The sequence below is a fragment of the Schistocerca piceifrons genome, chromosome 1 (assembly GCF_021461385.2).
Source record: "Schistocerca piceifrons isolate TAMUIC-IGC-003096 chromosome 1, iqSchPice1.1, whole genome shotgun sequence".
NCBI classification, from domain to species: domain Eukaryota; kingdom Metazoa; phylum Arthropoda; class Insecta; order Orthoptera; family Acrididae; genus Schistocerca; species Schistocerca piceifrons.
The window spans coordinates 881,802,163-881,827,548 of NC_060138.1; the positions used below are offsets into that span (position 1 = coordinate 881,802,163).

Consider the following 25,386-nt stretch of genomic DNA (forward strand, 5'->3'; position numbering starts at 1 on the left):
TTGGTCTCGTTCTCGCAGGATTTTTTTCCGGCCGCAGCGATATGTGAGTTATGAGTTTTTCCCGATTCCTGATATTCACACACTCGTGAAAAGGTCGTACGAGAAAATCCCCACTTCATCACTACCTCGGAGATGCTGCGACTCATCGCTCGTGCGTCGACTATAACTCCACGTTCAAACTCACTTAAATCTTGATTACCTGCCACTGTAGCAGTAGTAACCGATGTAACAACTGCGCCAGACACTTTTTGTCTTGTACAGCCGTTGTCGACCTCAGCGCCGTATTCTGCCTGTTTACATATCTCTGTTATTGAATACACGTGCCTATGCCGGTTTCTTTCGCGCTTCAGTGTATTTGTTTCCACTGAAGGTCAACGGCTGGTCTCAGCATCAATCGTCGATTCTCTGCGTGTCTTTCAGTATTTCTCTACAGTTTTCTGGGTTTGCAACATTTCTGTAGAGAACATCATGGTCCCGCAACAACCTTCCGGGGCTACCGACATTATCCAAGAGTGGTTTTATGCACATCATGAACAATAACGGGCGTATAACATTACCATGGTATACACTCTAAATTATTTTCACATCTGACGATTTTTCTCCATAAAGAATGACACCTTGAGTTCTCTCTGCTAGTAAGTCCCGAAGCCAGTCACAAATTTCATACCGTTCACCACAAGCTCACAGTTTGTTCACTAAAAGGCAGTGCGGAACTGTGTCGAATGCTTTTAGGGAATACGGCTTACATCCAAGAGTCATTGTTTACAGCGCTCTGAATCTCGTACAAAGAAAACAGGATGAGTTTCACAAGATCCCTGTTTACGGAATCCATATTAATTTCTACAGACGTGATTTATTTCTCCAGAAGAGTCATAATACGCGATTAACCTGGCAGATCTTCTACTCTCTCCGATTACAATGCACAATTCATCTTCGAGCATAATCTAAAAATCCGGCCGCGGTGGCTGAGCGGTTCTAGGCGCTTCAGTCCGGAACCGCGCGACTGCTACGGTCGGAAGTTCGAATCCTGCCTCAGTCACGGATGTGTGTGATGTCCTTAGGTTAGTTAGGTTTAATTGGTTCTAAGTTCTAGAGGACTGATGACCTCAGATGTTAAGTCCCACAGTGCTCAGAGCCATTTGAACCATTTTGGAATTATTTCCTTCCTCATTCCTGCCATAGCCGGTGGCTCAGCGGTGGGTTCACTGGCTGGGAGTGCTGCGGCTATTGCCAGGACAGTCAAGAATACACAAAGCTCTCAGGAGCCACTGCAGGAGGCATGAAGACATAACCGCATGATGGAGGCAGCAGCCATCGGAAAGGTGCTATACTTGAAACCATACAAGGAAGGACCAGGTCTCTTCATAAACAAAAAAGAAGCCCTCTAGCAGGCTGAGAAAAACATGTGACGTCATCTGAGGAGGCGTGGTGGGGGCCAGGATGGTAGAGAGCGGCGGGGGGGGGGGGGTGATTAATTGATCAGTTTAATTAATTTACATATCAATTTGAAATTATAATTGTTCTCGTAACCCAATCTCCCTACTACTAACATTAGACACAGGTAATACCAGAAACAGTCAAATGTGGCAAGGAAAAATGTCAAATCAGTTGCTAGTAGCAGTTTTTACAACAAATATCTGACTACATCGTCTCGATTCGGCAATCTATGATGGCTGGAAAGATGACCTCGCTACGTTTTTATCCAGAAATGACCTGACATGAACCTCAAGCGAACGGCACCTCAAGTGAACCAGCTGGCTAATGTCTGCTGCTTGCTGCCTGCGGGCCCCAGCGGCGGGTGTAGCTGAAGCCGGCGATGCGGCACTGTGTGCGCAGGCGGCGTCTCGCGTCGCACCCTGCCGCATCCCACACCGCCCCGCCGCGCCTCTGTTGTTTGGACAGCGAAGGCAGCGCTAATGGCTCAGTTAAGCAGCTGCTGCGACTGCGACACCACGCGAGGACGCGACAGTGGCAAGCTGATGAGCCCTGGTCTGCAGAGCAGCTACAGCGGTGTCGCGGCGGATTGTGAACACACGTCACTGGCCGGTAGGGATGGGCACACTCGTTCATCTTTGGGAACAAGTTCACTGGCGACCAATACTTTTTGGAATCCATTCGCTTTTACGGTGTCCTGCAAACTGCGTCCAGTGAAATTTGCTCGTAGAACAGGTAGATGTACGGTCCACCAATACCCCTTTTGTCCGAACTCCGCAACGTGCCCGGAAAGTGGAAGAGACGAGGGCTCTTATTTAGTGCACTGATAAAAGTAATTGGAAATGATCTAACAAGAACTGTAATGCAAAATTTTTACAGACGGAATCAATCAGAATTTATTTATTTATTTATTTATTTTTTGCTGTCGAATTCACAAAATTTTTTGCTTCCGACCGGAAATTCAGGAACTACTACATAAACATATAAACCAGATTACGAATACGGAATTTAAAAATCATATTTCTTCTATTTGACAAAGTATAGTTTAAAATAAATGTTCCATAGTGATGGATCAGCATATAGTACACATAATGCACGAAAGAGGCGTTGTCATGGTTACTAAAAGACGTGGATTATGTGCCCATGTAGGTAACATAAACTGTTCCCCCACTCTTAGTGCCCTCTATATGTGACTTAAAAACATGAAAACATTTTCTTTATTATTATATTTCTGTATAGCCTCCTCATTATTGGCAAGTGGATGACATTGAAATATTATAAAATTCTGTGCTATGTAAGATATATTTTAAAAGTGAAGAGCATTCATCGTAAAATAACATACGTAATAATAAGAAAAAGATGACAAAGTATAACGATTTCGTATTTCGGAGAGAATTTTGTTTGCCGTATCGCTTTTAAAATGTCAAAATGGAAAAGTGGAAGTACTCTACCCAACAATAATTCGGTACCCAACATCTGAGCGATGGGTGGCGAAATAGTTTTGAACTTCCACAACAAACTGTTCTGGGTATTCTTCTTATTAGTCAGTATCCATTGCACGTTCTAGCTTTCCTCAGACTGATACTGAAATGGTGCATCTGTCTGTGTGGCGGAGTAGGATTGGGGTTCACGTCGTTAAGTTCAATACCAAATACATTTTATAATAATGCTTAAAAATTTTAACAGAAATTTTTAAAACAAGAATTCATAAAATTTTTCTAATTAAAGCTCTTTCTCTCGCGTCTTGTTCTCCATTCCAATGAAATAATAAACAATATATGTGACAAAAGCTGTCATTTTAAAAAGTAATATTTGAATAAATATCGTATAATTTGTAAAATCCAACTATAATCAGAAATTTTACAAATTCGAACTAAAGAAGTTTGTGACGAGCGAATTAAACTGAGGTTAGTATGGACTTCATTATTCCGACGGCCTTTAAATCCTTTAAGAGAATTACAAGCTGCAACTCAGAAGCAGAGAAACAATCATTTTGTCACAGGTTAAACCGCATAGCTGAAATGGGATAAGGAAATATGTAGATTTTGCTTGAATAATAACCATCTTGACTGTCGACATCTTCGCCGCTATGGTCAACCATGTTTGATCCTATTGGTCGAACTGGCTTCCATCATCGGCCCTTGTCCACTTCCAGTTATACCAGGAACTTCACGAATTACTCATACGGGACTCAGAACATGGTAAAACACTTCTGTGAAACACTACTTCCCTTCTAAAGTCCCAAAATCCGCAAATAAACCTCTAAAAACGACCATATATGAAGAAATGATAGTTTTTCCACGGGCTGGCAGTTGCTTTTCAAACAGCAGCGTTGGCTCTGCGTTATTTGAAACAGTGAACTAAACTTAAAGCGCATGTGTTTTTCCTGATAGGCAGTCATAGAACAATACATCCGTTGACAATGATGCGATCTTCTAAAGAACTGAAGAAACCAATCAAACATTTGGGTCGAATTGTAATGACGAACTTGCTAATCCTCGATGTCTCGCCTGGTGGCTGAACCGGTTCGAATCCCGCTAGTGGAACTAGTTTACGAAACCGGAATTTGATTGGGAACAGGAGCGGAGGTGGCAAATTCCCGAATAACGGATGCTGGATGCTCCACATCAAATCCCAGACCTTACCGCAGTTGGTTACTCATGGTGAAAAGTCATCTGAAATGTCCAGGACGACGGATCCCTTGAAGCTCTGCGGGTGGCTTAGTCTACGTGTGCGGGCGCATCATACTACACCGTCTTCAACAATAGATTTCCGTAAAATAAAGCCGCCAGTAACACGATACTTGGTTTAAACAAGAGCTACGTGCAGTGAAGGACGCCTTAGTGTGTCACTGACCGCATGACATACGTTTTTATTCTGCACTTATATTGTGCACAGGATGGCTTATGTCTTCTGGGTGTCAGACTCAACTGGCAGGCCCAGTAAATATGCTGAACCCAGCGGTAATCGCGTTGCTGTTGAGCTGCTTGCCCTGCCGATAGCTTAGGATTCGGAACGGGAACATCCGCCGACTCGCTGACTGCCGCTCTCAGTCGGAACACAAACAGGACTTCTCATTGGCAGCGGCATCCAAATCGTGCGACGGATAAGGCTCGCGTGCAGTCATATATGTGCTCCCAGGACTTCGGTACGATTCCGTTGCATCACTCAGTAAACACAACATGTGCTTCCGGAATGTAGGATCAGGTATGCAACTGACAAGAAGACGCTATCTTGTAAATATGACTTAGTACTTTGCCTCAGTGAAGAGACGGCCTTCAAAATGAAATAAGCGATTGTTGTACGTCAGGAATGTGTGAAAGCACAGCACGAAAAACATAAATAACTTGGTACATTAACGTCGTTTGTTCTATAAGGCTGTACACAAGGGTGTCGGTCCGTTAGAATACTATTATGAAAGCTTTATTTTTTCGCGTTGATCAAATCAAATGTTCAAATGTGTGTGAATCCCTAAGAGACGAAACTGTTTAGGTCATTGGTCCCTAGACTTACACACGACTTAAACTAACTTAAACTAACCTATGTTAAGAACAACACATATACCCGAGGGAGGACTCGAACCCCCGGCGGGAGGGGCCGCGTAGTCCGTGACACGACTCCTCAAACCGCGCGGCCGTGTTGATCAAAGTACGAGCAGTGTTACCTTGTTGGTGGCCAACGATTCGAGCAAAGACTAGGAATTTACTTTCAAGAAAAGCATGTGCAACATAATGCGCATAAGTAGGCGGAAAGTCCCGTTATTGTTTGACTACTCTGCCAACAATCAGTGTAATAATCCGTGTAAATAAATAGTTATTGCTTGCGATTTCTATACCTTTACAGACGTTTAACCATATAAATGTAGCTGTGTGGGAATCACAGAACGGATTAAATCTGATTTGACAAATTCTACTTGAACGTGACAAGGAAGTCACTTAAAGAAACGCTAGTCCTACCCATTCACGGTTTGGTTTCGTTTGCCTGGGAGACTTACTAGCTGAATTAACGGAAAAGATTTAGATGACAGAGATAACAGCTCGTGGGTCTGACGTTTTGGAAAGTCAACATAACGGCGCAATCGTAAATGCTAAATAAGTGACTGTATTAACCGGACCGGGTCTCGAACCCGGAACCTTACCATTCACGATAGTTTTACGTTCGACAGTGCCGCTTTCTTACGTTCCAAAAGTCAGTGGAGGACGTTGCTGCTGGACTTGCTGTCCTGTGTTGTGGTCGGCCGGTGTGGCCGAGCGGTTCTAGGCGCTTCAGTCTGGAACCGCGCGACAGCTACGGTCGCAGTTTCGAATCCTGCCTCGGGCATGGTTGTGTGTGCTGTCCTTAGGTTAGTTAGGTTTAAGTAGTTCTAAGTTCTAGGGGACTGATGACCTTAGAAGTTAAGTCCCATAGTGCTCAGAGCCATTTTGAACCTCTGATGTTGAGTCTCATAGTGCTCAGAGCCATTTGAACCATTTGAACCATTTGAACCTGTGTTGTGGAAAAAAGGATGTATCGAAGAAATGGCTTAGCCACAGTCTATTGAACTATTTCAGAACGAATCTTTCACTCTGCAGGAGAGTGAGTGCTGTTTAAAAATTTTCTGGCAGACGAAAACTGTGTTCTGGACTTTGCGTCTTTCAACAATGCTTACATAGTCCTAGACATGTAATATTCCCGGTTCGGCATATTTTTTTGTGTGGCTGGAGGTTTCACCACGCTTCTTAATAAAGAAACTTACAGATGATGCCCACACCCCTGCTTCAAGTACGACTCACGTAGCGACAGTGGAAAGACCTCCAAAAAAAAAAAAAAAAAAAAAAAAAAAAAGCGCGTATGTACTATTAGATATAGAATCCAAATGACGATGCATTTAGTACGGCCCACGGTCTAGTAGAATCTCACCTTGTAGTCGAATATCGAACTCTGAAACTTTTGACAGTACACTCAACCAACAGAAAAGAGTCACCGAACTTTACTTTGGCACGCAACTCTTACAGATAATACAGAAAGGGTAACGACATGTACAGCGCGTATCCGATACTTCCGATCAGCCGGATTAGCAGTGCCAGCGATCTGCAGCAGAATGCCACTTTCGTCTTCCCGTCCGTGTCGTCTCTTTGAGATTATGGCAAGTGGTGTAAACGTCTCGCAGTCCGGAGTGTAGCGCCATCAAACTTCGGAAATGTGTACCGTAAGGAGCGCTCCTGTGTTCCCATTATTAAAAAAGAACTTAATCTGTTTCAAATATTGTTTCGCTACTTTAACTGGCCGTACTCTATTCTATTCTTCTATTTTATGAATGAGTGACTGAAATTTTATTACGTAATTTCAGTGCCTCTGTTGTTAAGAAGAACGATGTAATAACCTTCGGGCATGCATGCCGGTTGTGACACAGGAACGACGGCATATGGACGTTAGAGACTTGCCGTGGTTCGTGTACGGACAGCCAAAGCGTTTAAGGCGACCGCACGCTTAAAAAGGGAAATGCAGGTTTGGGTTCCGGTCGGGCACAAATACAATATACATTTTCGTCATTCCCTTATACGGCTAAAGGCTGTTCGAATTCGCAACTATGAATATGTTTCATTAACTTTTATTGTAACTTCGATATTTGTTGGTTTCCACAACTAAAAATTTGTCTTACAGGGTAGGCGCGCATCTAGCGCGGATACTAAGGAATGATAAGGAAAAGGAAGGAAGATTAGAGTTTGGCGTCCTATCGACAACGAGGTGTAATTAGACACAGAGCACACAAGCACGGGTTAGGGAAGAACGGGGTAGGAAATCGGCGGTTCCTTTCATGGGAACCATACCGAAATTCACCTTAAGCGACTTACGTAAATCACTGAAGACTTAAATCTAGATGACAAGACGGGCATTTGAACCTTTGTCGTCCTGAACGCGAGCGCAGTGTGCCAACCACTGCGCCACATTGGTCGGTAGGGAATGGTAAGTGCACTTAGTTGTATCTGCAGGATGAAAACGGTAACTGTTTACAACGGATGAATTCGGGATGTCTGTTCTCTCGGTTATTTCCGAAAGAACAGACACCACGCATTTATATAAGTGGTACACTTCGACGGGCTGCGAATCCACAACCGTCATACCCGTTAACGTTCGACCTCTAACGGGAGTCTAAAATTAGCGAACACAGGGACAGGGGCTGCAGATAAGTGGCGCTGGGTGGGAGCAGGAGTCGGCATGGTAGCGGGCCGAGACAGTCCTGCTTAGTACGCAAGAAATCCTGGGTTCGAGTCCCGGTCCGGCAGACAATTTGACTCGTCGCGCTGATTTCGCAAGTAGCCACGGTGTAGCTGATAGCCCTTCCCTTCCCTTTCTCCCCCTCCACCTTCAATTTACAGATTGTGTTTACAACGTTACACGATTGTGAAGGGGAAACCGAAACGAACAATTTGATATACAGGCAGCACACTTTCTGTCTATCAAGCTGGGAAACAACTTCAAATTGGCCCACAAAAGTTACGTCATTTAACAGCGCGAAGCGACATATTTTCAGTACCTTCTGGCTCCCTGACGCCACCAAGCGAGATAGCGCAATGGTAATAATAATAATGCCGTGTAACTAGGGCCTCCAGCCGCGTAGACCGCCCGCCTGGTGCAAGTCTTTCCATTTGACGCCACTTCGGCGACTTGCGCGTCGATGGGGGTGAAATGATGATGATTAGGGCAACACAACACCCAGTCCCTGAGCGGAGAAAATCTCCGACCCAGCCGGGAATAGAACCCGGGCCCTTAGGATTGACAGTCTGTCGCGCTGACCACTTTATTTTTTATTTGCTTATTTATTTATTTTTTCAATGTCAGACTTACAACCTTTGCTGATATACATTTTGTTGACCACTGAGCTACCGGGGGCGCAGTGGTTAGCATACTGGACTCACATTCAGGAGGACGACGGGTCAAACCTGCGTCCGGCCATCCTGATTTATGTTTTCCGTGTTTCCCTAAATCGTTTCCTGCAAATGCCGGAGTGTTTCTTTTTAAAATGATCGGCCGACTTCCTTCCCCTCCTTCCCTAATCCGATGGGACCACCGACCACGCTGTTTGGTCCCCTCCACCCGAATCAACCATCCAACCAATCCCTCACGCCACGATCTTAGTCGGCTATTTTGTTACCTAAACTATCCCGTGAGGTTAATGAAATACTTTTATAAACATCATGCAAAAATTAATTACATTTCGAATTCGATCTAAACTCATCCCTTACGAGCACAGTAATTCCGTAGTAAGAAGGGCAGACAAACAAAACGATTCAATTGTTAAGGTTATGCTGTTAAAATTTAAAATATTTTGCGGTAAAATATACATACACGACAATTTCACATTTTGTAAGTGCAAGAACAAGCAGCTTTCGATATTCAGGGACGATTGTGGACTAGTTTGAGGCAATTTCCCGACTTTACAGTCTACAAGCCTGCTATATTAGTTTGTTCCTGTCAACTTCACCTACTTAACTTTGGTCCGTCGTAAACAGATGTCGTGTATATAATCCCTCGATGTTTAGTATTATGTTCGGTTTGAGAACGCATGGACATTTGTTCATCAAATGATGACCATCATGGAGATGCATTTTAACTGTGCAGTGTTTAAGAAACAGTCCGCTGCCCGTGGTCTCGCGGTAGTGTTCTCGCTTCCCAAGCATGGGGTGCCGGGTTCGATTCCCGGCGGGGACAGAGATTTTTCCTGAGGAGGACAGGACCACAAAAGTTGAAAAAATCCAGGTTCTGTTTACAGCATCATGATGGTCGCATCCGTGTTTGGCGACATCGCGGTGAACGCACATTGGAAGCTTGTATTCGTCATCGCCGTACTGGCGTATCACCCGGCGTGATGGTACGGGATGCCGTTGGTTACACGTCTCGGTCACCTCTTGTGCGCATTGACGGCACTTTGAACAGTGGACGTTACATTTCAGATGTGTTACGACCCGTGGCTCTACGCTTCATTCGATACCTGCGAAACCCTACATTTCAGCAGGATAATGCACGACCGCATGTTGAAGGTCCTGTACTGGCCTTTCTGGATACAGAAGATGTTCGATGCTGCCCTGGCCATGACACTCTCCAGATATCTCACCAACTGAAAACGTCTGGTCAATGGTGGCCGAGCAACTGGCTCGTTACAATACGCCAGTCACTACTCTTTATGAACTGTGGTATGAACTGTTGGCATGGGCAGCTGTAAATGTACACGCCATCCAACCTCTATTTGACTCAATGCCCAGGCGTATCAAGGCCGTTATTACGGCCAGAGGTGGTTCTTCTAGGTACTGATTTGTCAGGATCTATGCACCCAAATTGCGTGAAAATGTAATCACATGTCAGTTCTAGTATAATATATTTGTCCTATGAATACCCTTTTATCATCTCAATTTCTTCTTGGCGTAGCAATTTTAATGGCCAGTTCATAAAGAGTCAATCAACATTCTCCTTAGACGAAATGTTTTTTTCCACAGACATGCGCACTGTGATGTTTCTACGCGCAGATCGCAGGAAGTCAACGTCAGCTGTTTACGCTGGCAAAGTTCCGCAGGTGTCCGTGCCATGCCATTCACTGCGCCACGCACTGCCGTTCGGCGCTGGACGCGGCGGCGTTTTGCGGTTCCGGCCGCCCGCCACGGGTCGTGCAGCGGCGGTTGCAGCGGAGGACGTAAGCGCTGCTGACGGACGGGAGCGCAGTGCGACGCAACGCGCCGCAGTCAAGGGCGGTCGCGCGCCGCCGCGGGCCTCATCACTGCTATTCTGGTCGCCCGCTCTGCAGCGGCGGCCGTGATCCGCGGGCCCGCAGCGCCACGCTAATTTGAGAGGACCGCACCTGACGGGCCGCACGCGCCGCTTCGGCTGCTGCCGCCGGCGACCGCACTCTGTGAGTGAGTAACGCCGGTTGCACCTCTGACCGAAATACCGCCCAGACGCCGCTCCCGTCTCTGACTAATCTGGCTTCAGAGGAAGAACCTCCGGTATTCTTTAATGTTGAAACACTAGTGTCTCGAGCTGTTTTCAGCGTGACTGACGGCGGCTGCATCTCCGTGCGACACTCAAAAGTGATGGCGCCGTTTCGGCGAGAGTAACGCGCGTTGCAGCTGTGCCCGAAATACCGGCAGGATTCTCCTCGTTAGTTCTAGTGTGTCTCACCGTTTGTCGCAGAGTGCCCGTGTGCGTCTCAGTCCTTGCTGTGGAAAGCTCCTAGATGTCCCAAAATCTTACTACGAGAAGGGAGTATGCTGGGCGGTATTGCTTAGAAACTCCACATGGTGACAAACAAACCACACAAAAGCTAGTTCTCTTTATTGCAGAAGAAAGAGGAACAACAACGGAGAGGAAAGAAACAAAAATTGAGCGAGTTTCTGCACTTGTCTACACAGGCCTGCAGTATGCAGGCCTAGGGAGGCCGGCCGGTGTGGCCGAGCAGTTCTAGGAACTTCAGTACGGAACCGCGTGACCGCTACGGTCGCAGGTTCGAATCCTGCCTCGGGCATGGATGTGTGTGACGTCCTTACGTTAGTTAGGTTTAAGTAGTTCTAAGTTCTAGGGGACTGATGACCTCAGATGTTGAGTCCCATAGTGCTCAGAGCCATTTTTGACGTAGGGAGATAACGCAAAGAATAAGACACTGGATTCGTATTCGTGAACAGTCGGGTATAAATCGCTTCGTATCCGCTTTATTTACTTCTCCTGTGATTCATCCATATGAGATCTCGAGAATATGAGAATAGTTTCTTTTACTTACCCTACAGCTGCCTTCCTTCTCCATTACACTAGTGTCTTATCTCACAATTTCGACATCGAGCAAACATTAGGCTCTACCCAGTAGATACCTTGGTATCTGTTGACAGCCAACAATAGCACGTTCAAACTTCAGCTCAACTGGTTATAAACATTTGTCCATAGTTACAGAATATTTTGTAATCGTAATGCGGCGTCATGAGAAATTTGTAAGGCAGCAACATTTTGCCATCATACGTTTACTATTCTGTAATTTCTTTTTGATTTATATTTATATTAGATCACTGTTTATGACGCACAATCGGATTATTAATCATTTCATTGGCCGATACTGGCTAGCACCACGTACTAACAGTTTCTGTAGTACTGCATGTTTGGGAGTTAATTAGAGCTGAGAACTGACAGAAAGGCCGACTTGGGCTACCTGTTCCTCAGAAGCCACTATCAGCTACAGAGGGACTAGGAAGAGACTTGTCATGTTCTTGCAGGGACGAACATTTACTGCCCTGTGAGAGAGCAGAGCAACGAGGCGGCACGGAAACCCAGTAGCGTAGACAGTGTTGGTGGGAGGTTGCACTCTTGATGGGCAGAAAAAAACTTCTGAATTGCGTACCTGGCGAAAGAGGCTTGGGGGCAGAAGAAGGAGAAAATATGTCCTTTTAGTGCAAAGGAATGCGCGGTGTCACAAACGTTGGTGGTGGACTGATCTCCGAGGAATCTTTTCAAAGAAAGTGACAGGTCGCGTTTCCTACCAGTGCTAAGTATGTAGGAGGAGAAATGGAAACTTCTAGAAAATCTTCTGAAAGGGCTATGATCTTCAGGTGATTCGCTGGCAAGTTCAAGCCCATGTAATGGCCGCTGGGATTCTTCGCCTGACTGCAAACATCGACGCTGTGTCTACAGGAGGAAATGAGCATACAGCGTGAAGGGGCACTTCCCTATCGAAATCGATTGAAGCCACTTCCCTGCGGGGACCAATCAAAGACACTTCCCTCCAGGGCTCGACCGAAAGACTTCGCTGACGAGAGCCACAATGGAGAATCTGGCGGTTAGACTCTGAGATGTGTTGCTTTCGACACAAGGAGTGCGTGAAGTCGTTTCTTCGTGAACAGAGTTGTTATTCTGTTTACTTGAATGACGATTCTTTGCCTTTCTGTGGAGTCTGACGTACTCCGAAGTTTTACTGTACGGAAGAATATTCGAGTCGAATTTCTGTCAAATGGTTCAAATGGCTCTGGGCACTATGGGACTCAACTGCTGAGGTCATTAGTCCCCTAGAACTTAGAACTAGTTAAACCTAACTAAGGACATCACAAACATCCATGCCCGAGGCAGGATTCGAACCTGCGACCGTAGCGGTCTTGCGGTTCCAGACTGCAGCGCCTTTAACCGCACGGCCACTTCGGCCGGCCGAATTTCTGTCCCTGGCTAGCCAGCAGACAGAAACCCTGACGCGTGTTTTATCTTATACTGAGGTGATTTCAGCCCAAAGAGCAGATCACTGGTTCAGTCTGTACATCAATAGGTGGTATCTGCATTACTGTTTGGTGGATTGGGAAACACTCATAGTAAATACGTTGCGTTTTATTCGCTTGTTCACTGAGATTTTTCTGACAGTACCAGTCAGGGTGTGGGTCTTCTGTTTCTCACCACTAATGAGTATCAGCCAACTTTGTGTCCATCTAATGAAGGAGGTGCGGTTTAAAGAAAGTCCAACATCCATTCTACCATCTCGAAGTTACATTTAGGGTAGAATCCGACGATGTGTATTTCGTATTGATAGTTTTTTGGACTCTACATGTTTTTTCGAGAATAAATCATTTACAGTATCCAAGTTGCGGTTCATTCTAATAGCATCCCAACAGGAATGATTAGTGTGATGTGCTAAACTGAAGTGAAATGAAACCACAGAACGATACTTCGTTTTATGGAAATATCTTGGTGTAGGTTGTCAATGGTAGGATCAAATGGTTCAAATGGCTCTGAGCACTATGGGACTTAACATCTGAGGTCATCAGTCCCCTAGAACCTAACTAACCTAAGGACATCACACACATCCATGCCCGAGGCAGGATTCGAACCTGCGACCGTAGCGGTTGCTCGGCTCCAGACTGTAGCGCCTAGAACCGCACGGCCACTCCGGCCGGCTGGTAGGATCGTTTTAATCATCCTAAGTCATGATAGTTCAGTTGCGGAGACAACATTCGGCAACCACACGTACATATACTATATGTTACAAACACCTTGGGCGTTTACATAAATAATTCACCTATGTGTGTTTCCTCAGTGGAACGAAACATACGTACGGACTGCTTTTACACTACTAGCCTAAGGGAAGATAAGTTCATTTAGCATAATGTAATTAACTACGTATTTCCCTTGACATATGGTTCTAAATCACAGAAATGCTCACTAACGGGAAGAAGATAGCCATTTTTTAACAGTAGGCAGAAAGCATTATTACTGCCTGGTGTATTCACAATTCCAACTAGGCAGCGTAGGCTTGTATATGGGTACAAGTCTTCGATTAGTTTCGGCAAGTTTCAGTTTTAACTTCGAGCAAGGCAGGAATGTATCATTTACACGTAAGATAGCGTCTGGAAAGATTGTACACGGTTTTCACACAGCTTCCTATGCTCGAAACCGAACACGAAACTAAGTTCTTAATATTAATTATTCGTAACTATCCTCTACCGTATCAAGAAAGCGGAAAGAAAACAAGGACACTAAAATATTTTTTAAATATTTATAGACTCTAGATGATCATTTATTGACCGACAGATCGCAATTTGTTGAAGTAAAGAATAAATCTCCTTTCAACCTAAAAGAAGTTAGGCGAGCAGTCATGAAGATCTTTAATCAAACGAAACAGGCTGATCTATAGTCTATTATTCTGACGACGCAAAGCAGTTGATCATACTGATGAGACATGTAACGTACACAAGCTCGTAATTCAAGTACGTTAAAGATACCGGGAGTTCATGCAGATGTTACTCCATCGGAAGTTGCCTTCGATTTGTTAGCGCTGCTGACAGCTGACGGCCAAGGTTTGTTTGCTCTTCGCCCTGGGCGAGTATGCTTTGTTTGTTTCTTGGACAGGCGGATGTTACTACTTTCTTCTCCTCGCTCACAGATACAAAGTGGCGCAGATCGTACGGGGAGATTCCATGACTGAAGCCAGAATGAGAAACAGATATTGGAGGTCATAGAGGACACAGCGGAACAACATTTCTTGCACCACGTTTTTTCCTTTGCCCTTCAGATTTAATAGCGATTCTATCTATCCGGTATATTAAAACAAACAAAAACCTTCAGATTAATTGTTATTAAATAATACCTTCCCAGCCATTTCATTGACTTTTTCCTTAAATTTTGATGTCGGACGATGTACTCCTGCAACGACCGCAAGTGTTGGCCTTAGTTATACCTATTTCACTGATTAATGTAGAGAAAACCGATGGTGTTAAGTCGGTACTGTTGGACTTTTTCTTTCTACAGAAAATGTTTACATTGACTTGAAATGAAAAAGATAAATCGGCAGATTTCGAAACACTGACATGATAGATGTTCCATTCATCGGTTTGAGCTCTTGGGATAGAGAACGTCTACCCATATGCCGAGATGGACCTAATTCGCTACCGGACGGAGGTTGGTAGCGAGTCAATGATATACGAAGGGCAAGACATACGCATAGGGCGAAATGTTACATGACGCACAGCCGAGAAAAAAGTTCCAGTGTATTTTATTATAAAGTTAGTGGTAGCTCAGTAATATCTGTTACAGTATCTGAAGTTAATATGGAGAAGCTATATCATGTGAACAGCTACACTCAGTTTATAGAGCCGGCCGATGTGGCCGAGCGGTTCTAGGCGCTACAGTGTGGAACCGCGCGACCGCTACGGTCGCGGGTTCGAATCCCGCCTCGGGCATGGATGTGTGTGATGTCCTTAGGTTAGTTAGGTTTAAGTAGTTCTAAGTTCTAGGGGACGCATGACCTCAGAAGTTAAGTCCCATAGTGCTCAGACCCATTTGAACCATTTTTCAGTTTATAGAAGTGACTGTCCACAAACCTCCTGTGTCATCTGATATTATGCAGCGTTCGAGTGGCTTGGGTTGCTGACCAAGACACCGTAAAGGCTGCATCAAAGAATTCATGGAGGAAGTGATGCAGCGAGGAGTATCGCAATTCAAATCCCGGTCTAGCCACCAATATTTAAATTTTCTGTGGTATATGTAAATAGCTTAAGCCAAACGCAAGGTATGGTTCCTGTGTAAAAGACACGGCTAATTTCTTTCTCAAGCTTTGACTAGTCGGAGTGTACCGTTATGCTGCATTGATAATGACTCATCGACAGGATCTTAAGCCCTACTGCTTCCGTTTGCAAAACAGTTTAGTGACGTACTGTAAATATTGGAATAGGTACAACACAAATATGTTGCAGATATCCTTAAGCAGCTCAGCTAAGGGTTGTTGGAAGAAGAACGTTGCTAGGGAAAATGTGCAACAGTATTCTCGATAGCAGAGTATAGTGATTTACAAGGTACAAGTGCACATGTAAGTGATGTATGTCTAGCGCAAGAAGCATACGGGCGATATAAAAGGTAATTTAGCTCGTTCGGAAGCATATCACGAAGTCAATTTTCCATCGCACCGTATTACAAGAAGGGAACATTATGTAAGTTGAAGGTGGAGGGAGAAGAAAGGAAAGGAAAGCTAAGGGACTAACGATATCAGCTGCATCTGGATTTAATGCGGAATCAGCGGCGACGAGTGACAATTTGTGCTGGATGGGGACTCGAACCCGCACAAATTATCACTCGTCGCCGTTGATTTTGCATAAAGTCCAGATGCAGCTGGTATCATTAATCCCTTCCCTTTTCTTTCTTTTCTCCACTCTCCACATTCAATTTACATAATGTATGTCACAGCTGCGATATACGCGTGTCCAAAAGAACAGACACCACGCATTCAGTAAAGAACAGGGAAAGACTAATAATGATAGAGAGGGCGTGGGAAGGTGGCCACTTCAACATTACGACGGCATTTTCTCGGGTGTGACGAACCCTTATCAGGACGAAACAGCTGGAGCAAAGGCCGGACCGTTCTGCCGGCTGTACCGTACAGCTGACGCATAAGCATCGCCCATTTCTGAAACTAGCCGACAGATAGTTCAATCCCGCGTCCGGCCATCCTGATTTAGGTTTTCCGTGATTTCCCTAAATCGCTCCAGGCAAATGCCGGGATGGTTCCTTTCAAAGGGAACGGCCGACTTCCTTCCCCGTCCTTCCCTAATCCGATGAGACCGATGACCTCGCTGTCTGGTCTCCTTCCCCGAAACAACCAACCAACCGACAGATAGCCGTTCCGGGTACTCCACTTTGCTAAACTATCGCGAAGTTCATCGTGGAGACTACGGCTTACAGCATGAACGTCCTCTAAAACACTTTCTATTTCTCTCACGATTCGAATGTGGAAAGGATATTTCCTTGCATGCTATTTGATCAGAAGTATCCGGACACCTATTAGTAGACATTAATACGGAACGTGTTCACCCTTCGCATTTATGACGGCTTAAATTCTGCTGGGGTCAGTTTCAATTAGGTTCTGAAAGTCTGTGGAAGAGTGGTAGACTATTTTTCCTCAAGCGCCAAAACCAGAGAATGTAGGTTTGAGCGCCCCACTAACCGAACATCATCAGAGAATGTAGTGATGATGACGCTGGTCTGGAGCGAAGCCGAGATTAATCCCAAATGTGTCCCACTGAGGTCAGGTCAGAATTCTGGGCAGGCTATTCCACTACAGGAATGCTACTGTCCACAAACCACTGCCTCACAGATGTTGCTTGCTAATACAATCATCTTCTACATGTACATCTAAATCCATACAACTACGATGCAATTCACACTTACGTGCGTCGCATAAGGTTGATCGTACCACTTTCACACTATTTCTCTACTGTTCCACTTCGGAACAGCGCACGAAAGAATGGAACACCTATATCTCTCTGTGCGAGCTCTAATTTCTCTTATTTTATTACGATGATCATTTCTCCCTATATAGGTGAGAGTCAACAAAAATTTTCGCTTTCTGAGGAGAGAGTTGGTGATTGAAATATCGTGAAAAGATCTCACCGCCACGAAAAGCGTCATTGTTTTAGTAACTGCCACCCCAACTCATGGATTATATCCATGACACCCTCTTCCCCCATTTAACGCTAATATAAACGAGCTCCCTTCCTTCGGACTTTTTCGATGTGCTCCGTCAGGACTATCTGCAAACGATCCCATACCGCAGAGCAACACTCTAGCAGAAGACAGACAACCGTTGTGTAGACGGCCTCTGTACTAGTTTTGTCGCAGTCTCTAAGTATTTTGTCTTTGGTCCGCGTTCGCTATAACATTATTTATGTGACTGCCCCAATTTAAATTGTTCGTAATTGTTATATCTAGATATTTAGTTGAATTGACAGAGTGTTCATTTATGTGAATTATACTGCAACAGAAATTTAACGCATTCCTTTTAGAACTCATGTGGATGAACTCACACTTTTCATTATTTAGAGTGAATTTCCACTTTTCGTGTCATACAGATATCTTTTCTGACCATTTTACAATTATTTTTATATCCTAATGACTTTAATAGACAGTAAATGACAGTACCATCTGCAAACAATCTGAGAGATGTGCTCATATTATCTCCTAAATCATTTATACAGATTAGGCACAGCAGTGGACGTATAACACTGCCTCGGGAACATCAGATATGAATTTTGTTTTTGTCGATGACTTCCCCTCAATTACCACTAACTGCGAACTTTCTAAAAGAAATCACGGACTCAGTCGAACAACTGAAACGATACCCCATACTCATGGAATTTGATTAGAAACCGGTTGTGAGGGACGGCATCAAAAGCGTTCTGGAAATCCAGAAACTTTTCTGAACTCTTCCTCTAATCTACGCAGTACACAAATCTATGAATGCGTTCACATCCTTCCGCATTTAGCATTTTGTTACACGCAATAAGGGGACAGCAGCCTAACGACGAAAAACACCTCCATACCGCGACAACGCTTCCTCCGTACTTCACTGTTGGCACTACACATTATGGCAGGTAACACTCTCCAGGCGTTCGCCAGATAGCGTGATTCATCACTTACATCATTCGTCTCCGGTCATCCAATGTTCAGTGGCGTCGCCCCTTACGCCACCCCAACCGTCGCTTAGCACATGACAACAGAAATTGGCCTCTCATTTCGTTTGATTTTTTACAGCCACCCTTCGCAATGCTGAATGATCCTTGTCCGTCAGTACATGTGGTCTTCATGCTCTTGGTTTGGCTGTATCTGACCCTTCGCGTTTCCACTTCACAGCCACATCATCAACAGTCGACCCGGGCAGTTTTAGAAGGGTTGATATGTCTAAGATGGATTTGCTACTCAGGTGATATCCAATGACTAATGCACATCCGAAGTCACTGAGACCAATTTTGCTGTTCCCGCTTCTCTACTGACAACACAATACCGCTCGACTCTTTTTATACTGGCGGGTCCACCTCTCTTGACTTCTGCTGATCAATTCAGGATTACGCAGGTGTGTCCTGATGCTTTTGAGCAGACAGTGTATGAATCGGTAGGTACTTTAACGATCTTATTTTTACACTCTGAAAAGTGTTTACTTAAATTAAGAAATTTTCAGAGCTAGCAGGCGACAATAATCTTGTCATAGTTTTGATCACTGCAGGTGACAAAAGTAATTAGGCAGCGTGCTAATCCCGGACATTTGTTCCACTTTTACCCTTGTGGTGCTGAGAAACTATTTGGAAGTGGAGTCAGTTTAGGTTTTGCAGGGAATACCTTTGACCTACACTTCGCATGGATCTCTCATGTGGATGAATCTGTTTGAAGAGATGAACTTGTGAGGCCTATAACACGCTACTGTGAAACGTGATTCCGAACGTTTACAGAGAACAGACGTGTTATCTCTGACTAGAGTGCTCGCTCAAGAAGGGAGCTGAAGGGAATATAGAAATAAATATGTTTAAGTTGTACTGACGTCATCGACTGTCTTAGTAAAAAAAGCTATTAGCAGACATCGAGGAAGTTATTTTTGGTGGAAAAAAACGTTAACGGATCTCCCATCTCCACACCAGTGTCATACAGAAGCGGAGAATAAAACATCACTTTTACGAATATGCAAGGTTGGTCTATGACAGAAAGGGTGGTGTGTCTGTTGTTGCCAGTGAAAAGAAAAAGTATTTTCAGTCACTTGACAGTAATTTAAAACACTAAAACGTCGGTTAACAAGGCGAGCAAATCATAGCTAGCGGGCGAGAGACTTATCCACAGCGAATTGACTGACCGGTTATGTTTTTATTCACTAATCATCAAGCTTTTATAACCTCTACACTGCTGTCTTAGTTAAAAGGATTTACATTTGGTGTGCTACAACAACAACCTTGCTAGGTGTGTGTAAGTGCATTCAAGATGAGAAAGTGCCAATGTGGTGAAAGTTGCGACAGCCAGTGAAATCACAGCAACTTTAGACTAGCCTCATGCAAAAACAGAAATTTTGCTAACAATACCCACCGTAAAATACACTATAGAGAAAAATTTGCCGAAAAAAGTATGTGAATTAAGGTACTATAGTTAAACCCAGCCTCAATTGTACAGAACAGCGACGTTAGATTCAGACGCAAATCTGATGGCCCATTTCAGAGTTTATTTGTCCAAGGAAACACAGCATTAATGCATCTAGAAATCGAAGAAAATGTCTTTCCAAAAATTTCAGAAGCCAAGAAAAACAAACAAGAAAAGATACCAACAGAATTATATCAGATGCACTAGAAATTTCTGACGACGATTTCAAATGTTTTCGATACCATTACAGTAGTTAAAGGCGTTTTCAGTGTTATTCAGGTGTATGGCTACGAAGTCTAACCCACAGCTTTTGCCGAAGATTAAATGGAACTACCAAGAATGGATTTCAGTCACGCTGCTCATATAAGATACTAACGATAGCTCAGCAAACAGCGCAGATAACACAGAAACTTTTGTAATGACGTTACTTATGACCATATTCGCTTCAGTACGCATCTGAGCAACAGTTCGTGAGCTTTTAAGTTCTTGGAGTTAAAATCGTATTTTTAAGTTGTAACTGTGGCACCAACGTAGCCCGTTAATCAGGTTTAAAACTTAGTTTTATCATTAGATTTTTAGTTTCTGGCTAGGTTCAGGGGAGACCTACAAAATTCGATGCACAACTAAATGTGAATGACGACAGAAAAAAACTTGGTAACCTGCAAGCCAAATCTAACGCTAAAGTGCGCGTTGTAACCGTGATTCCTTTGTATTTCTTGTAGCTGCAAATACTTGTTGCTCTGTGACAATGAATTACGAACGAACAGAACGAGATGACGCAAGGGCTAAAACTCTGAAATCGTATTTAATAGGAATGGGATTCGAATCTTCCCCTGGCCATTGAGGTGTCGGTTTCACACGGTTTAACTGAATCATCTAAGATGAATTCTGCTATATTTCCAAGAATGATTTTCTGCCAAACCCTTATCCATTTTTACCACATGCTCCGTCTCTGAATATCCCAATGACGACGATACACGAAACATTAAACTATGCAATTTGGTTTAAGAATTTAGGACAAGTGATAAGTGTTCTTGGTAGTAAGTCTTATTCAGAATGTCATCATATAAGTTTTGAGGGGTGTGTACTTAATCTCTCTTGACGTTACGTGATGGCACTGACTCTTTTGGCAACGTTATCAGAAAACACCTCACGTCTTAGCTTTCGTCATCTTTATGAGAATACATTGGCGTACAAAGTCAGAAGAGTGTACTGTCGTGACAGGTCATTCTACGAACAGGGGAACCTAGACTATTTGAAAACTATTGATTGTATGATAACAGGCCGTGCTGAGAAGTAATGCCTTCGAATTTTTTTATGTGAAAAGTCTCGAAGTTTTTAAATAAAACAGACTTTATTGACATTCTACACCTTTATTCTTCAGGTCTACACATTTATTTCTTAACGTAGTCATCCTGGAAACGAACACATTTTCCCAACGAGAGACCAGTTTGTTGATACCATCACTGTAGAATGTGTTACTTCGTTGAAGGAGCAACGACTCACCTCTGCTTACACTGCTTCGTCACTTCACTATAAATGTGAAAGCCTCGACGATGTTCTTTAAATTTTGGAAACATATCAAAATTGGATGGAACTAAGTCAGAACTGTATTGAGCATGAGTGATGACAGACAGTGAGCACAAGGAGTCGGACTGTTGCAGATGTCGCAGCTCACGTACGTGGCCTGTCACTGTCCTGGTGAAGAGGGAGTGCTCCACGTGTGGACGGTCAGAAACTCGGCTACAGCACGCTGTTTCTCACGCCTCGACACAGTTACGTTACGCACAGCCATGTTACACGCTTCAGTTCGGAGCCCTGTAGCGGCAGAGTGTTGCAAGTTGGGCCAGAGAAACGGGAAAGTCGATCGAGTAGTATGCTTGACATATAATACCTCAACCGCTATTGAGAACAGAACAGAATATTCGGAGGCATTCCATTCCAGCACGCCACCGTACAGTATTACTTAAGTGTGATTTTCCTCTGTGCAACAAATAACAAATTTGTGGCAATCACGTTCCGTGTTGTACAAAACAGAAAATTTCAGTGATAAGTGATGTTACTTCTTCGCATTTCTGTTGGCAAAGTACAGTACAGTTTACTAGCGACATCTTTTCGCTCTATACCGTTAGACTGTACGTTTGGTGCAGTATTAATGGCAATTTTTTCGTTGCTTAGATGCATTACCTTAAATGACGGACTACCATTCATTACCAGGTATGTAGGAATCTACAACTCACATTCAGCAACAAGTGATGGTTATTACATAGAACTCCCTATCTGAACCATCACAAGATTCTATTAACTAGAGATAATTGCTGTACTATAATTTTTCACGTTTTCAGAACAAGTTCTTGATCTAAGCTTATCTTCAGATGGCACCATACGACTATTGCTAAACTGTGACAATGTAAGCGTTACAAATCTATCACAAAGAGGAAGTACCCCTCGACTAAATAATCATCGAATAAAAGTGCACTTTTGAGACAAATGTTCATGATCTCGTAAAACGTTTGTTGGGTCGACAGTTAACTGTCACTACCCACTAATTCATTTAACTTAGTGAATTAACAATTTTTCTGTGCAGAATAATTTATCGTAATTTCATTAATTTTGTGTAACAAACCAGTCACGAAAACTGACAATGGTCGGGAGAGCGGTGTGCCGACCAAATGCCCCTCCTTGTCCGCATACGGTGACGGCTAAGTGCAGAAGACGAGACAGCGGGTTCGAATCCTGCCTCGGGCATGGATGTGTGTGATGTCCTTAGGTTAGTTAGGTTTAAATAGTTCTAAGTTCTAGGGGACTGATGACCTCAGAAGTTAAGTCCTATAGTGCTCAGAGCCATTTCTGAACGACACAGCGGCTGGTCGGTTTCCGCTGGGCCTTCAAGGCCTGTTCGGACGATGTTTGTTTGTATAACGAGAATTGCATGCCACCGTCTCACGTTGGACATATTTGTGGTACTTGCGACATAAGTCGTTATAGCAAAGACATTTTAAGATAGCTGCAAATCGTCCAGCATCAGCTCGATGTCTCACAAAATACCCCAATGCAAAAGGAAAACAGTTAAGTTTTGGAGTATGGGTTTATAACCTCTGAATTGAAAGAAAAGGGTCTGAGTACAACAAACTGTCGGCTACTGTCAGCATCAGATCTCTACTTAGGATTTAAGTAGCACAATAATGAGTTTTACTAATTAATAATTAACGTATAATTAACATCTCTCATTCTTAAGTTATTTTAAAAATCAAGACCTTTCATTTCTATGTTAGTGTTAGTCTTAATTATATATTTAATATGACAGTAGCCGAAATGTCATAATTAGCAAAGAAATATAGTTACAATACACGGGTCTATTTGCAAAAAATCTGTTAGCCAAAGCAATGACTGAGCAGGGGATATGACACTTCCTGGCAGATTAATGAGATGTGCTGGTGCGGAACTCGAACCCAGAACTTTTGCCTTTCGCCTTCAGTTCGTAGAACACTTGCCCACGAAAGGCATAGGTTCCGGGTCCGAATCACAGACCGATACACCGTTTAATCTTCCAAGAAGTTTCAAACACACCGCATATTCACGTGCAGAGTGAAAATTCATTCTGATACCAGGACACTCACTGGTAGATTGATAATGTGTGCTGGTATAGAACTCGAACCCAGAACCTTTGTCTTTCGTGGGAAAATCTGTGCCGACTGAGCTATCCAGACACAGAGTCCATACAGTGCCTGCAAGGCAATCTGTGCCTGGATACATCAGTTGGTAGAACATTTGACGACAGAGGAAAAAGATACCGGGTTCGAGTCCCAGACAGACACATAGTTCAATCTTCCAAGAAGTTTCAAACATACCGCATATTCATGTGGAGAGTGAAAATTCATTCTGGTATCAGGACACTCACTGGCAGATTGATAATGTGTGCTGGTATAGAACTCGAACCCAGAACCTTTGTCTTTCGTGGGAAAATATGTGCCGACTGAGCTATCCAGACACAGAGTCCATACAGTGCCTGCATGGCAATCTGTGCCTGGATAGATCAGCTGGTAGAAAGTTTGCCGACGGAGGACAAAGATACAGGGTTCGAGTCCCAGAATAGCGGACACTCGTGTGGAGAGCGAAAACGCATTCTGGAAGCAGGAAATATTCTTAAAAGAGGATATACCATGTGGAGCAGAATTTAGATGGTCCCTAGAGGAGTAGGTGAAGAGGGCGAAAGGAGCTGATAAGGCGGAGAGGAGTAAAAAATCGAGAGAACCACCAGTGGAAGCTTTCGGGAGTGGATCTCGCCCAGCGATGGACCAGACCAGCTGACATAAGAACAGAAAGTCTAGTGACGGACTGGTGGCGACTAGCAGCCCGCCACGCTGCGGAGAAGCAGCACTCACCGCGTCCTCGAAGGCGCGCAGCTCGGCGATGAGGTCGCGGTCGTGCAGACGCCGGCGCAGGTCCTCGACGTCGGCGCGCAGCCGGTCGCGCTCTGCGCGCGCGTGCACCACCTCGGTGACGAGGGCGGCGGCGAGCAGTGCGGCCAGAGCCGCCCCCAGCAGCAGCAGCGCCAGCCGCCAGCGGGCCCCCAGCGCCACCCCCCGCCTCGCGCCGCCGCCGCAGCCCCTGGCCGCCCTGCCGCCCTCGACGGGCCCGGGCCCGGGCAGCAGCCCGTACTTGGAGCCCGTCAGCGGTTCCTGGTCGGCCGACAGCGCCGCCGGGCAGTTGCTCATCATCACGCTCGTCATCGTGACTTACTCTACTCTCGTAAGCTAACAGAACAGTTGCCCCTGACTACTGTACTCCTCCTCTCGAGCGAGTAAACTTCTGATCCCCGAATTCAGCAAGTGCTGTATCCCGACAGAGAGTTCAGTGGAATGTGAGACGACTAGAAACGCAATACACGTGCGAGTGCTACAGTTCAGTCCCGAGTGTCGTGAACGGGTCCCCCTCAGCTCCCGGAGACGGCGCTATCCTTCACGTACTGTGACCACTGGCGCTCGGCTGCACTCGTGAACATAACGCCCCGGCGTGGTCGCGTGCTCTGGCGGTCGCGGGCTCGTGCGGCGTGCTCTCTCCTTTCGGTGGTAGTCGGCGGGCGACTGAGTGCGGCGCGCACGCACGCGGCGTTCTTATTCGCCGGCGTAGGTCGCGCGCTGGCCGCGTGGTGCGCCCCGAGCGACCGCCGAGTAGAGGAGCGCTCCCAAGTCCCTCCTCCCGCCGGTTCGGCAGGCCGGACCGTGCTTCCGGTGCTCGTCCCGGCTCCTTTGTGATGTTGCCTCTGCAACCGCGCCGTGACACGCCGCCCGCCTGCGGCACTAGTCTCTACTCTGGAACTACACGCTCCGTACAGGCGCGGATTCCGGTTCTGGGGCGGTGTGTTGCATTTTGGTACTGAAATGAGCGTAGGGCATTGTGGGCCGGGAGTCTCACATTCGGGGAAGTTCGGCCGCCGAGGGCAAGTACCGGGTGATCAAAAAGTCAGTATAAAATTGAAAACTTAATAAATCACGGAATAATGTACATAGAGAGGTAAAAATTGACACACATGCTTGAAATGACATGGTGTTTTATTAGAACAAAAAA

General features: G+C 44.9%; 1 protein-coding gene across 1 annotated transcript in view; it reads right to left on the reverse strand.

Moving 5' to 3' along the window:
* Positions 1 to 24,315, reverse strand: part of LOC124792633 — a 367,209-nt gene extending 342,894 nt beyond the window's left edge. The window contains exon 1 of the mRNA XM_047257955.1: positions 24,201 to 24,315. The gene's annotated coding sequence lies outside the window, so the exon portion shown is untranslated. The remainder of the gene's footprint in view (positions 1 to 24,200) is intronic.
* Between the last annotated feature and the right edge of the window lie 1,071 nt (positions 24,316 to 25,386).